Consider the following 6,047-nt stretch of genomic DNA (forward strand, 5'->3'; position numbering starts at 1 on the left):
TTTTTTTAGAAGTTATCTAGTTTGAAAAGTTCAGATAATTTTATTTTACATTTTAAACATACTTTTATTGATTTCAGAGAGGGAGAGGGAGTGATAGAAACATCAATGATGAGAATCATTGATTAGCTGCCTTCTTCATGCACCTACTGGATATTGAGCTCGCAACCCAGGCAATATGCCCTGACTGGGATCAAACTGTGACCTCCTGGTTCATAGGTAGACACTCAACCACTGATCTACTGTGGCCTGACAAAAGTTCAGATAATTTTAGTTGTTTTCCTGGCCTCCTATCTTCTCAGAAATTAAGAGTTTAAATAATTAAAAAAAAAATAAAAATTATCCTTCTTCCCTAACTGAATAAATATATTGGCTTTAATATAAAATTACATGATAAAAGGGCCCATTTTTAAGGGCATTAAATTTTTCTTGTGGGAAAATAAGAAAATATCAATACATCACTGCTTAAAAAAAAGTGATTTAGGTAATCAGGACTCTTTCTAGAGAAGTATCTATTGTTCAACTATAATTATTTCTTCTAAGATATCCAACTGGAATGTAGGATGGTTCTGTCCTACAGCATTCTAAAATACAACCTCTCTTAAAATATACAAAGAAAATATATGTCTTAACCAATTTGTAGGGAAAGCAAAATCTTGACTGTAAAATTTCTCAAATTATCTTTTTTTTTTCTCCCAAATTGGATTCAATAAGATGCGAAGGCTTCAGAATCTCTTGGCTGCTGTTTACATCAATGATCCCTCTTAGAACGAGGCTGGAGAGCTGGCATTCCATTGGAAGGGTGTGAGGCACCTGTTGCTACAGCAATGAATTAATAAATAAGGAACCATTCTTGATACCTAAAGAATTCTTTGACATTTGAATATCTGGTTAATAAAGACCAAGGCTATGCCTTGATTTCCCATTTGTGGAAAAGTCGTACTTTACATCAAAAATTTCTGTTCTGCAAATCATCATCATATATCATCAGAGACTGTAGAATTTATATCATGGTATCGTCTCAAAGGGAAGAGAAAAAAACCGTTCTTCAGAGGAGTTTTTTCTTTATCTTAAATCTCAATGATCACAAAAATGTCTGGTTTCTCTTCAGTAAGGATCTGCATGTTTGAATATATTATTGCCTTGACTTCAGTTCCCTGAAGATGCTTGGACAATGAGAATTCTTCTCTCCACTCAATTGACCGTAATTTGAAATTTATTTGATCAAGACTAAGTACTTTCACTTCCTGGGGTATGAAGAATTCATCAGCACTGAACTTATAAAGCCACTCATCCAAAAAGTGAAACAGAAGAGACTGTAAATCATCTCCCTGGGTTTCTACTTCTATTGCTTGAAGAGGGTCCACCGTATTTCAGTATCTGTCATGTAACCAAACATGGCCATCACCCATTGCTCGAAAGCTTCCTTCAGAGTATCTCCCCATGGGTATAGGGGTGGGCAATCTTTTTGACTCGAGGGCCACAATGGGTTCTTAAACTGGACCGGAGGGCCGGAACAAAAGCATGGATGGAGTGTTTGTGTGAACTAATATAAATTCAAAGTAAACATCATTACATAAAAGGGTACAGTCTTTTTTTCAATAGTTTTATTCATTTTAAATGGGCCAGATCCGGCCCACGGGCCGTAGTTTGCCCATGGCTGTAGCTGGACATTCGCTGTATGATCCAAATACTCGTACTTCTGATTGACTGGAGGATACTTGGCCTTGGTCACCTGTTTCTCATTCAAATAGTAGTCCCGAATGTCTTCCTCTTCCTGCACCATGACTCTCTCATATACATTTTAAAATAAAGTTACTGAACTTATGATATTCTTATATTTATTTTCTTATTAAAATATTTCACTTTTTACTGAAGGCATTCATCTACTATAAACACATGTCATAAAAATATACCACAAACACGTGTTGATATACAATATTTATATTAAAATGCTAGCATTCATCAAATTCTGTGAGTTCTCTTACAGAGTGAGTGCCTCATTGGCTCTTACAACCAAAACTTAGCCTTAAGGTGGCATAATTTTTAATTTCAATTCAAGCCTAAGGAGGAAGCTGCACTCACTCATCTTTTCAAAATGTGCTTAGAGTATGTTTTTGAAGAACAGTCTGTTGTATGTTTCATAAGTTCCCTGAGAAGATTAGTATATTCAGATAAATTTCATATGACTCTAAATGTGATTGGTGCAAGATTTAAAATAAGATTTTTAAAGGTAAAATTTTTAATTTAGGTTATCTTAAAGTCTCTGAGACGTGAATATATGAAAATTTGTGATTAATAAGAGGTGCCTTTATACTCTAAAATCAATTAAATACACTTAAACATTAACTCGATTTAGAACATATATTTTCTAATTGCTTTCTACTTTATTTCAACAAGTCTTGCAAAGATCAGATGTTGAGCAATTGACATGTGTTTATTTAGCTTCTTCTTGCTTCAAGATCTTTTGGGAACAAAACTGTCTCTGGTAAGATGTCTCCTACTCACTAGAATTCCAATTTCCAATTCCTTTCATGCTGGGCCCTCCTTCATTCTTAGAGCTTTTCCCCTGTTGTCATTTCTTTGAAAACCCTTTCAAATTCATTCAACTCTTCACTAGCTGACCCTCATCTTAAAGCCCCCCTCTGATGTGATTCCCCAACACAGTCTACAATACTTCAATTAACCACAAATTCTTGTTGTTAGGTAATTATCTTTGTCCTTATGCTCATTTTGATTTGCTTGAAATGGGAGTCTATTTTATTTTTTACCATCTTTATTGGGATACAATTCATGTACAATTCACCCATTTAAAGTGTCTGATTTAATCATTTTAGTATGTTCACAAGATCTTATATAATCAAGAGCCAAAATTAATTTGACTAGATATTAATTTGAAATAGAGATAGTTTAGGAATTATAGCAAAAATTAATCTGAAAAGTCTACAATAGCACTCTTTAGATATTAATAATCAAGCTCAATATAAAAGTTGTTGGGAGTTATGTGAAGAAGAAGAAAAGGTAATTTATTTGAAGGATATAAATTTGGGATTAGAATTGTAGTTGCCAGTCACTGGTAGTACCCAAAACTCTCTGAAGAGATGAAATTTGATGTTTGTAGTGAGAAAGAAGAAGAAAAAAAAAATCTGTGAGAGAAGATTCTCTGTGTCGGCATTTATTAAGTGGTTATGTAACTGTAATAAGTCATAGGCAATTTATGTGTGCACTGCTAAGGCCAGATCTCCAAAGAAAGTAACTGGAAAAATGTTCAAGTACTTATCTAAGTGTGCCATTAATCTTGTGATGCTTAATCTGAACTACAAAGGAAACCTTTATCTAAATCAAAGAAGAAATTCCAAATAAATCACAAGTAGCTCTCCTGTTATATTTTGTAATTTTCTTTTTGTAATTAGTTTTTTGATTTATAAGATGTTACTTTTTACCGGTTTCAAGAAACATAAAGCCTTGATGGTTTAATATATTTGATGGCCCAGTTCCTTCAAATATTTCTTTTACATATTAACCTGTTTTCCCTTTATCATCTGTTCAAACATGACAGAAGGAAACCTTTTCTAGTATCATTCAGGTACTATTAATTTTTTTAAGAAACATTCTCATTAGAAGCATCACATTCTAGTCTTCAAGTTGACTATCATATTCTGATATCTGTATGAATCTTTTCAGTCTTAAACTCTAACAATTTTGTCTGAGAACTTAATAGCTTATATAGAAAGTGTTAACAGTTAACATTTGTAATTTTTCTTCATCACTTGGTCCCAGAGTTGAATTAAAAATGATTTTGCTAATTTTTTATTATTATTGAATAATTGAACATACCTACATCTCTTTATAGTTGAATAACTGTTCTGGATCAAGTGGGACTCCACCTGTAAATAATGCATAGTTTCTTTAAGAATTCTTATGATCTGGTCTATCCTAGCTAAAAAAGAAAAACATGGTAATTGGTGTACGACCGCTACCCTTCCCATTGGCTAATCAGGGTGATATGCAAATTAATTGCCAGCCAAGATGGCGACAGGCAGCCAGGCAGGTTGAAACTAACATGAGGTTTGCTTGCTTCAGTGACGCAGGACTCCAACGTTCCCCGCCTGCCGCTGCAGGCCTCTGAGCTGGCAGTTTGAAACATAGTTACAAAAATAGAAGCTAAACAAAACCCCAGAAACCAGCTTTCAGCTAGTCAGAATCTCAGACCTGGAGTTGATACAGAGTTTCAATTGTAGAACCGAAACAAACCAGATACCTGCTTTCAGGAGCAGAGGCCTAAGAGCTGGAGCCTCAGAGTTAAAGCTGGCTCAGAATAAAAAAAGAAAAAAGAAAAAAAGGAGCAGTTGGGAGCTTCAGTCCCAGCCTGAAAACAGCCCTCAGTCCCTCAACCAGACTGGCCAGGCACCCCAGTGGGGACCCCCACCCTGATCCAGGACACCCTTCAGGGCAAACCAGCCAGCCCCCACCCATGCACAAGGCCTCTATTCTATATAGTAAAAGGGTAATATGCCTCCCAGCACTGGGATCAGCGGAACCGTGAGGTCTCCCAGCACCGGGATCAGCATGACAGGGGGCAGCGCCCAAACCCCCTGATGGCCCTGTGACTCTGTGTGTGACAGGGGGCGGGGCCACAACCTCCCTATCCGCCCTGCTCTGCTCCTGACAGGGGAAGGCGCCCCAACCCCCTGATCGGCCCTTCTCTGTGCCTGATAGGGGGGAGCTCCCCAACCTCCTGATCGCCCTGCGGCTCTGTGTGTGACAGGGTGCTGCGCCCCAACCCCCCCACCCCACGGGCCCTGCTCTGTGTGTGACGGGGTAGAGCCATAACCTCCCCATTAGACCTGCCCTAAGTGTGAGAGTGGCAGCGCCCCAACCCCCTGATCTGCCCTACTCTGTGAGTGACGGGGGGAGCTCCTCAACCCCCTGATGGGCCTTGCTCTGTGTGTGATGGGGGGAGCTCCCCAACCCCCCTGATGGGCCCTGCTCTGTGCATAACAGGGAGGAGCTCCCCAACCCCCTGATTAACCCTGATCTGTGTGTGACAGGGTACGGAGCCCCAATCCCCTGATGGGCCCTGCTCTGTGCGTGACAGGGGGTGGTGCAGCAACTTCCCTATCGACCCTGCTTTGAGTGTGACAGGGGGCGGTGCCCCAACCCCCCAATCGGCCCTGAGCGTTACTAGGGGTGGCATCGCAACCTCCAGATCCACCCTGCTCTGTGCATGACAGGGGACGGCGCCCCAGCTCCCCAATCAGCCCTGCTCTGAGCCTGAGCAGGGGCTGCACCTAGGGATTGGGCCTGCCCTCTGCCACCCGGGAGCAGGCCTAAGCCAGCAGGTCGTTATCTCCCGAGGGGTCCCAGACTGTGAGAGGGCACAGGCCGGACTGAGGCACCCCCCTCTTCCCACTGAATGCACAAATTTTTGTGCACCGGTCCTCTAGTATATATGTAAAGCCCTAATATGCAAATGGACTGAATGGCAGTACAACCGGTCAGTATGATGTGCACTGACCACCAGGGGGCACTCATGGAACATGGTGGGTGTTGGCAGCAGGTGGCAGAGCATGGAACATGGCGGGCATCAGCCACTGCTGGATGGTGGAGCAGGGGTGCCAAACCAAAGCAGGGCGCTGGTTGCTGTCATCAGGGGTAAGTTGCTGGTGGTTACTGAAAATTCTTTGCTTCTGCGTGCCATGGTCCCACCCGGCCCTTGCACGTGCTTCTGGTGCCCAGCCTTGGCCCAATCACTCAGTGCCATCAGGGTTTGTGAGCGGTGGCTGCCAGCCCTGATAGCCCCTGAGGACTTCTTCACCGCCCCCTGCTCCTGATGGGTGATCAGGGCTGTTAGCTATCTCTTGCACCCGCTGCCAGCACGCCAGCTGGTGCTGGTCGCAATCGCTTGGTGCCATCAGCAGGTGCTAGCAGTGTCTGCTGGCCCCAATTGCCCCTAAGGTCTTCTCCACCTCCCCCTGCTCCTGAGGGGCGATTGGGGTAGCAACAGCTGTTTGGACCCATTGATGGCGCCTGCCCCACTCGCATTGGCT

General features: G+C 42.0%; 1 pseudogene across 1 annotated transcript; it reads right to left on the minus strand.

The window, feature by feature from the left end:
- Window positions 1-1,067: 1,067 nt before the first annotated feature.
- LOC308513683 (protein archease-like) lies at window positions 1,068-1,783 on the minus strand (annotated as a pseudogene). The gene is made up of 2 exons: window positions 1,642-1,783; window positions 1,068-1,461 (listed from the first exon to the last, which is right to left on the minus strand). The product of its transcript is annotated as a protein archease-like (transcript).
- Window positions 1,784-6,047: the final 4,264 nt, after the last annotated feature.

The sequence above is a fragment of the Myotis nattereri genome, assembly GCF_964212035.1.
Source record: "Myotis nattereri genome assembly, chromosome: 2".
Lineage (NCBI taxonomy): Eukaryota > Metazoa > Chordata > Mammalia > Chiroptera > Vespertilionidae > Myotis > Myotis nattereri.